General features: G+C 41.5%; 1 pseudogene; it reads right to left on the minus strand.

Annotated features, from left to right (window-relative positions):
* Window positions 1-5,531: 5,531 nt before the first annotated feature.
* LOC119573998 lies at window positions 5,532-9,863 on the minus strand (annotated as a pseudogene).
* Window positions 9,864-10,109: the final 246 nt, after the last annotated feature.

A 10,109-nucleotide genomic window follows, 5' to 3' on the forward strand; every position in this document is an offset into this window, starting at 1 on the left:
GGTTTTCCTGCACTGTGTGATAGAAAAGGCAACACTGGACTCCTGGATAACTGCCTGCTTTGTTTGGGCTGAGTTGGACTATAATACAAAACACAAGAGCTAGCTGAAGGTGGGGGCGTTGTGTTGACTTGGGGAACTTTGGACTGTCAAGGCTGTAAACGTTGTTGCGGCTAGTTGTGACGCGGCACATCTGTGGATAACAACCAGATTGCACCAGGCGGTCCGGTTTGCACGGAGTACCGCTGGCTCCTGGATACACGCGGTGTGGTATGGCGATACTCGTATCCCCTATTGACAATAAAAAATCTACCAGGAGGTTCAACAGCACAGCAAGCGTACACACAAAGAATACACAATGGCGCAACACATTTGGTGATACCTTTCAAGTTATGCTTGTCAGGGGGGGGGGGGGGGGGGATCCCATCCTGGTCACCATAAATATCACACTTGTCTAAATGAGATAATTTGATGATGTGATCGTATGTAAGGGTGGGTGAGGGGGATGGTTGAGGTGGAGGACATTTGGGGGGGGGGGAACTCGGGGGGGGTCTCTACATGTCTCAAATAGCCCTCGGAAAAAAGTAATTTTCCATGCCATCGTTGAGTTAGAAGCCCGCGCGACTGAGCCAATGCTCACAGGCACACACATCAAACACTGTCTAGGAGGCTGCGCTGGTGACCCATGGTACTCATACCTGACGATATTCATGTGGTATTTTAGTGTTTCCGGGGCAAAGAGTAGGTCTGAAAGATACCTTCACTTTAAAAAATTCGTATATCTTTTGTTGTTTGTGACAGATCTCGATGGGGCAACTGGTGCATGTTTGCTGTGCATATATCAAAATGGTGTAATGTTTCTGGTATTTTCAATTTCAATTCTTTAAGTCGTGTATGGGAACAGGTGGTCCTCGCTCGCATTATATCATTGCAGTTAGTGTGTGACATTGTATTTGTTATGTTGCGGAGTATTCCTAATTGAAGGAGAGGTGTGTTCAGCTAGAGAGGTGCGCTAAGAAGGCGTGCGTGGCGATATGCATGAGTTATAAGGCGATTTTTTGGCAGATTTAATATGCTCATAGTAAGGGCAAATGGCCGGCACGGGGATAGGGCGAAGTTCACCAGGATGTTTTACCACTGAAATGGGAGGGTCTGGTTACATTTCTTCGATACCATACTATTATTAGCACAGTACTGGATTAATCTCAATTTAGGGAACAATGGCAAGCTCCAGGGGCGGATGGAAAAGGTGTAGGACATAACATGAAGCGATTTTTACGGAGAATACTCACGTATGTTAATACTTAACACCATGCAAAAGGTTATACAAACAGGTAGAGCGGTTTATAATAAAACTTGTCGGTGACCATTTGACAGTGACACAAGATCGACGCCATCACAAGCGCATAATATTTGAAAATTGTTACACAATTGTGATCCATTTGTGTTTCTGTTTTAGTATAATGTTGTAGAAGAACACAAGAGATAATTAGTCCATGTCAGCATCCGCTTAAGTTCGATAGATGGTTATCCCAGATACAGGGTTTAAAATCGAACCACACCAATAAATACGTCTGTTAAGGTGTACCACCTCTGGCATTGTTGCTTCATTGCCATACATTTGTTGGGATTCGAGAACATAACCCATGAAAATCACTTCCGCTGTAGTGACCCAAACTTTAAAAAAATATCGGATAATAAAAACTGACATCAAGAAAGCTTCCATATGAAGTTATTCATTAACGAACGACCACAGTAGGTGCGCTGGGCCATACAAAAAAAAAAAAATAGCGTGAACTTTCTCATAGTCATAAAAGAAAAACTTACTTGTTACATCTAACATAACATTAATGCATCTACAAACAATAATAGCATTCCCTAAAGTGGAAAGGTATGTTCTGTGCTGGTCCAGAGTTGTGGGGTGGGGACGTTGCGAAGAAAGAGCAAGGTGTATAGTGGTCAGGGTGAATATTCAGTTTATGTGCATGCGGATGTTTGTGATTATGATAATCAAGAGAGGTTCGCACCAAAAATTTTTTGGGGAAAATTCCCTGGCAGCATCTTATTATCTTAATATTATTATTAATTATTATTAATCTCTATCAAGTTAGTTACTTCTAGATTATACTAAATTGGGGGGGATGTGTGATATGTGAGGTGGTTGGGATAGTGTGGGCAGCTATATATCTATTCGGAGGATTAAATGTTCCAGGGGTTTCTGTCCCGGCGATTTGAGGACTGGAAATGGGTAGATAGCGATTGGCGGAGGTTGTTCACGGTGTCCCTGGGTAATGCTGGAGGCAATTTAAATGGAGGGAGACGGGGAGAAGCATGTACAGCGGGGGGGGGGGGGGCCTGGGGATTCCTGCTTAGGTCTGGTTAGACATGATGGCGACTAAGTTCTGGATGCAGTCAAGTCTGGTCAGTGATTGATAGCACAGGTCATATCACACGGACGTGCAGCAACAGTTAATAACATCTCATGAAATCGCTTCCACGTTTGTCTACTAGCTTCATGATCCTAATCATTAGATTTATGTAATATCATCATATTTTTTAAAGCAACATATAACCATCCTGAGCCAGTCAGTGTTGGTTAGCAAGGTTCATCTATGAATTCAAGGGAACTAGAGCACAAAACACTGTATCGTGGGAGGCACATGTATTAAAGGGACTTGGTACACAGAGTGTGTTGAATGCCTCACATGCTGACTAACGTGTGAGATACAAGCGTAGGCAAGGTGGGAGCTTGGTGGTAGGCCAATTTTGCTGAACACTACATAGCCCCCAGGAAGAACAGTCATGTCCCTTGGGAAATCTTTTTTCTTCAATGATTTCTGATGGTTATTGACAGAGCGTACATTGGGAGTATACCATTGAGCAAGTTACCTCAATAGAAATATTGCACTTTTCCCCTTTAAGAGTGCCTGTCTAAATTGCTCATAGCAACATTTTATAATAATAATTTACCATTTAACACAACCATAGACCAGCAAGACTAAAATATCCCAATTATTGGGATCTTTTCTGCATATTAAGCATCACTTTTGAAAACATCTGATCCCGTTTAACCTCTAAGAGGAATGAACCACCGGTTTTAAGAAGACTGATTAGAATCAAGAGTAAGAGAGATGGGAGGACACAAGAAGAAAGTTTTCACTTGATACTGCCTCTGTCTTCCTGTCCCATAAGCATGACAGCTCACCCATCTGGTGTACCAATCAGAAAACAAAACCCAGCATCACCACAATGCCCCACCAACCCCTTTCCACTTTTCCATTCACCCTGCCTGGAGTTTACACAAAGTGACAGGAGAGCTATCATGTAAGACATACCATCATTTTCTTAATATTACAAAAAACATTTCCACTTGGAACTTTTTCTTAGATACTAACTACATTTTAGAAGACTAATCTAGAGAGCAATAACTTATTTGTCAATGTTTAGGCCACCGAATATCAGTGGTTGTCATAAAATTCATTACTTACATCAGTGCCCTCCAACATTAGAATTATGCAGCTTAAGAATCTTGCAATTTTAATAGTGAACAAAAGAAATGTATACATCCAAAATGTATTCAATGTTTCTTAGTATGGACTGATCAAATACCTACTTTTGTCATAGCTCAAAGAATGCCATACGGGAAATGAGAAAAATCCACATTTCTTTCGTTCAAAAGGTGTCCCTCACCAAAAAAAAAGGGGGACTAGCTATCATGAGGTTTCCCAAAATTAAAAGAACTATACGCTTACTGCAAAGAATTTAAAACCCCTCCTAATCGAAACATGCTTTAAGATATTACTTGTTAACCATGAAAGATTTCATCCTTTTTGTGAACATTTACATTATTCTATTTCAATCCCAGTAATGAAAAGCCAATTAGGCAACATATGAAATCACAACTTTGCAGCATCCAGTAATATTGGTGATCCCTGAATTGGCAGATCATATATGTGGTTTCATTGAAAAATAAAGATGAATTTCCTCTCCAAACAGCACCTTCAATTTGGAATAGACTACATATCCACTGGTTCCTTTGAACCTTACCACTAGAATAATCTCACAAACAACAGACCTCTATGATCCAATAAGTTTTAAAAATTAAGAGGCAGTCTAAATCTAACAATATGTACTTTATCATAAAAACATAACTAAACACATAATCATTATGGGAGAAACACATCAAATATAAAAATGCATGTCACTATTATAGTTTTCTTGGAGAAATACAAAAAACAAATAATAAGACTGTGTCCCCTCAGCACTGGAATGTCATGAAACATAGTGAGCTGGAAACAGTGATTAGATTCGTATTGGAGAATCAAGTGGCAATGCTAACAATAATGTGCAAAAGAGTACCATGGACAAAGTGGTAAACATGCGAGGTACAAAGCAGTTCATCACTAGGGGCAGTTGGTGTATAGCTCAAATCTCTGAACTTGGTGCACACAGCAAAAAAAAATATCTTTCTCACGATGTTTTTTATATGAAGCAATGAAATGAAGTATAATGTATGCAATTGTACCTGAAACATGGTTTTGGGGTTTCAAAGCCACTTTATAATAACTGAGTTTTCAACAGATTTCCAATATGAAAACGTTAGTATGAATACATATAAATAAAAGAAATTTTCACTTCTATTTCACATTTTTTTATCAGTGTAGTGTTCTATATGTGGTGGTCTTTTGTGTGTTACTGTATATTTTCATTGTATTTTGTGCTTTTTTCATTACTAGCCTTGTTTGCAGGTACAATACAATTTACAATATTATGTATTTGAACTGTGCCAGATTCTTATTGAATCTGCTCTTATGTTATAAACTAAAATGTACTACAAAATGTAGCAAATCTTCCTAAGATGTTGTACAGTTTGTACTTTAAAAATCTTTTCCTGACAATTAATTATGCTGATAACGCAATAATATACTGTACCACCAAAGGTAATACTAACTTGCAGTTTCAAATATATTTGCAAAATTTTGCCCATTTGCACAAACAAGAGCTTTTTGACAGAACTAGAACATACTGCCACTGACAACGTTACACAGCTAGGAAAGTACCGTTTTTTTTTTTTTGGTTATTAATTATTGCGTTCATACAGCTACTAGTATACACAGCAGTACTTGGTTAGTTTTCACTACAGGAAAAAAATGGCACTTATGTGACGATTAACATTACCTTAGTGATTCCACTGGATAGGGCAGGGGATGGAATAATTTTGCTTACCTGACTATATCAAGGCTAAGAGTATCCACCCTGATGTCCTTTACCAATCTCAGTATCTGTTACTGGTATGGAGGCTTTTTTCACAATCCCCAACAACCCTTTGTCTGTGCCAGCACTCAAGCTGAACTTTGACACTGGCTGAATTTGGATTTATTTTCATTCTTAATGGCCTCATCTTTCACCTTGTTCTCCTTACTTGTACCTGCAGCTTTTGGGAGTTTAATTCATTTACTACCCTGGATTAACCATGACCTGAGCTCATAGAATCTGCGCCTGAGTTGTATTGGAGGTTAACTCTTTGACCTGGACTAAAGGACTAACTGGGGCGTTTCTGTGCAAGAGTCTTGCCTCGACCCAAACTTGCCCTGCATATTTATGACTATCAAGAGCAAGTTGGCCTTCTATAAGGGTTAATTAACTGAATTTCCAAACAGTAGCCCTGGTCATGGATTGTACTATTGTTTATCACTGGCAATTCATATGCAAGAATTGATATTGGGCATGGCTTCACCTCGATGAATAGACTATTTTGTAGCTTCTGACAAAGGTCAGTGGCAACTTGTAACTATTATTTCTTTGAAATGGACTAGGAATTGCATCTTGCATTTCGTATTTGAGACTTATGTGATCGTAATCTGAAATTACCCTTGGATGCAAAGTCTTTGACAGTGTTACATATTTAAACCTGCTCTGATGTTGGCACTGAACTAGTGTATTAGAAGCTACAGTTTTTCTGGGAACGTAAGGCGGGGCATGGGCAAGGCTAACAATACACGTCTGTTGAAGGGTCAAGGTCGTGATCTAAAACATGGTGCCTGTGAAAGTGCACTACTGAAGTGAGTACCTGAACTGTGCTCAGGTTGGGGTGAGTTAGGGCCATTGGTGGCTTGGGTTGGGCCCCCGCCTAGGATGGAGGTTCAGGACCTTGCACCGGGTTTGTGGCCCGGGAGGTGGTACCCCCAGGTGGGTATCCATGTGCCTCTGAGGACCTGGGGAATCTTAGCTGATGACTTGGGGGACTCCCTGAGTGGACTGTGGGGGAGGTGTTGCCACCTGAGCCGTCTGAACCTTGAACATGTACATAGGCTCCAGCCCTGACTTCTAGGAGACATAGGTGCTGCCCTGAGATGCCAGATCACACAAGAGCATAAGTAATAACAGCTGTGCTTGTGCATGTTGCTGGTGTAACTGTTGGACGTGCCTGGAATACCTACCCTCTTAGCTGAGTCTGGTATATGGGTTTGTTGTTGCAAAAGCATCTGCTGCTGATGTAAATGTCTCTGAGCTTCTTCCTTTGTCCTGATAAATCTGGCTGTTGCAATGCTGCTGTTGCAACTGCTGCTGTGCTGTCCCGCTGCTGCACCTGTTTGGTTGTTGTTGTAACTGGTTTGTTTCTTTAGCTGTTGCTGCTGTAGTGCTGTTGTTGTAGCTGTTGCTGCTGTAGTTTGTCTGTTGTTGTAGTTGCTGTTGCTGTAGACCTGCTGTTGCTGTAATTGTTGTTGTTGTAATTGTTGTTGCTAGTAACCTGCTGTTGCTGTAGCTGCAACTGCTGCTGTTGAACTGCCCTCTGTGCCTCCTGTCGTGCTTGAAATATCTGTCTGCTGCTGTTTCAGTGCTGTTGTTGCTGCTGGTGTCCCATAAATACTATTTGAGCTTCCAGCAACACTTTCAAGTTATGCTTCTCATGCATAACTCTTTCATCTTCAGTTTGTTGAAGCAAGGCTACTTGTCTTTGCTACTGTGATTGCGCTGTTGTAATGTTTTGCTGCGTCGTTGTGAGGCAGTGACTGAGGTGGCGAGACTGTTGGCCTGTCAAACTTAGTTGATTGTAATATGTGCAGGTGCCATGCTCACAGCAAGGGGAACAGTGGTGGGAGGCACTAGTGCCCTTTTGGGTGGCAGGGGTACAAGCCTGGTTTTATCTGCTGCTGTTTCTGTGGAGGTGTGTAAACACAGGTTGTGAAGCGTGGGTTCGTGGAAATTGTTTGTACAGATGGTGTCATGTGAGACTGAGTAGCTGTTGTTATCTGAGGTGAGGAGTTGGATTTATTATTGTAAAGGTGTTGTGAGAGACTGTGTAGATGGCAACGTCTGTACAGCTTGGGGCCAAGTGCTTGTGATTTACATGGGGTATGTCTGGGAAGAGGGGACTGTATGAGGTTGTGAAGAAGGAGCTTTAGAAGTTACAGACTGAGACAACTGCTTGCACTGGGGGGGGTCGGGGTCTGGTCTGGTTTTGGGTTTGGGTTTTAGTATGAGGCTGAGGGCAAATTGTGTGGCTGAAGTAGGAGGGCTGCTGAGTCTGTGTTGCCATTGGATGTGGTTGGTTGCTGTAATAGTAGTATAGCTAGTCGTTTGGAGTGGTGGCAGCGGTGTGTGAAATATACTACTTGTGGCAGTAGAAACAGAAGACTCATGTGGTAACACAGTCATTGTTTTGAGAAAATACTGGTACCAATTCTGAAGCTTGAGGTTGTGTTGTAATTTACAAACTGTTTGATGTATGGTATGGACGCAGTTCAAAAGTAGTGTCCTTTGCGTCGGGGTAACTGTCGCGGTGAATTAAACAACTTTTCCATCCAGTTCACGTTACCCGAGTCACCTGCTTTGATGGTTGACTTTCCTTCTCTCAAGAGTTAGTTGGTGTAATTACAACAGTTTGCTTAACCTGGGGTACTATGCACTGAATGGGTGTTAGGGCAGGTGTTGTTGGAGGAGGAAGTTCCTTGTAGGATACTAATTCAGAACTTGTGTCTGAGTTTCTCACTTTGAGATTTTTGACAGTTCCTCTTTTGATAATTGCTTTGTAGTTCGCCTTCTGCTTGTCAATCACCTCTTCGTGATAACCTTTTTTCTCGTTCAGCTTTGTTTGAACAATGAAGGCCTAATCAACAGGCTGTTCAGGGTCTGGCTGGCTGGGGAGGCTACTGCTGCTGTATGCATAATACCTTTTAGGTGGGCGTTGATGTCCCCATCCTTACTGCGTGGAATGACAGTGGGAGTGTTTGGGTATAGCCAGTGGTAAATGTGGCAACTTTAACAGAGTGTCTTTCTTTTCCACTGCTACCATCATCTACAACCTTCTACCACCTCCATGTAGGCACTCCACCTTTTGGCAACCAGTATTGTGAAAAGAGTGAGCTTTTGGCGTAACACCAGAAGTCCTCTGACTGGCAAGGGTGCCATGAGATCCCTGAGGCAGGTGCTTGCGTCCCTGGTTACAACTGCGATCTGAACTATCAAGATAAAGAGGAAACTCCCGGACCTGACACTTTCATCATCACTCTGGTGGAGGAGTTATAACCACATGGAAGGATCGACTTGAATTTATGTTTGTCTCACACGGAATATTTTCCTGCCTATCAACTTCCAGGTTTGACTCAGAGAATTCCAAAGCTCTGGTTATGGTAGACTAGGCTGGCGAGACCGTGTGGGTTCTTGTGGGAGACTGGAGGTCTCTCTCCACTATCACCATCCCGAGAACTCCTGCTGTCTCCATCCGACTCCCACCTTATCGGCACATCCCCATCCACATAGTTCACGAGGAAGTGGATCCATTCACATGAATTACTGTAATCACACTTTCACGATTTTCTGTTTTCTCTCTAAAGAGCTCACCCTTGTGGTGGCTTAGGGGGGTCTTTATTTCTCTGGGTTCCTCATACACAGTGCCCCAAAGCTTGCTGAACTGTTTCGTTGTGCCAGTGCTTTCCCTTTCCAAAAAGCGCTCCTCACTTTCCTGCCAGTTATTCACGTTCGAACTAACGAACGCAGGCCACTATCTATATGGAATGATGTGTAATAGCCTTCTTACACAAGAATAGGCTGAGCTTGTGTCATCATCTAAAAATGGATATCTTGAATGTCTTGGTGGGAGTTAAAGTGCCGTCACTTGCATGGAATGGTTGAGGGCAAGTCGTCTGTTGTTCTATGTTTGTTCTTCTGATTGCTTGAAGGAGAAGATGATATGATTTGTAAGGACCTGCAAATATTGATCATTACAATTAACGGTGCCCTAGAGCAATGAAACACAATTGACCAATAATTTCAGGAAAAATGAGCTGTGTGACACCGCACTGTAAATGCTAATCTGAACCATCCTCAAATACAAATGCTTTTCCAGATTTTTTGAAAAATCTTTGAGTTACATTAATCACCTAAGATTTCATTAAAGCATGCAAGTCAATAGCGAGATAAACTTGATGTACCTTTTAATATGGTTCACTGTTCATATAGTATTTCATTCCCAACGCTTGTCTTTATTGCTTCCATGCCATTCGTCCAATAGAAATGTTTTCATAATGATCAATTATGACTTCCATTCATTCAACGTTCTTTCTGGACAGTGTGGGATTTCATTCTTGATCTCTAGAACATCATACTTAGCATGCATCAAAATAAAACTAAACAGGGGGAGGGAGGATGATCTGAGGGAAAGTACAATAACAAAAAAAAAAGGAGAAAAGCACTTACTCTGACTGGATGGAGTCTTGCTCAAGAGAAGATGTAGGAGATGCAACTGTCGGTGCTGATCCGATTCTACAGACTTCCTGGTGCTGGAGGAAGCAGACCAGTTTACCAGAGGAAAGAGTGTGTCGTGCGTCGTCTCTTGTTGCCTGCCCCTGGAGGAGCCATGACATCATATCTAAATCTTTTTTTCTTTTTCTTTTTTAGCTTTTACAGTGTTTAATCAACAAAAGAGCTTCTGGAGTTAAAGCATATATTTTAAAAAACATTTAAGTCAACAGGCTTTCCAAGAGATGGCATCAAGAGTCTTTTTTTTTTTTTTTGTTCTTTATTTCTTCTACTTATTCTTGTTTTGAAAATTCAAGACAAAGCATGAACCATTAAAGCTGGAAGGTAGATATCTTAATGTACTTGGTAAC

The sequence above is a fragment of the Penaeus monodon genome, chromosome 6 (genome assembly GCF_015228065.2).
Source record: "Penaeus monodon isolate SGIC_2016 chromosome 6, NSTDA_Pmon_1, whole genome shotgun sequence".
NCBI lineage: Eukaryota > Metazoa > Arthropoda > Malacostraca > Decapoda > Penaeidae > Penaeus > Penaeus monodon.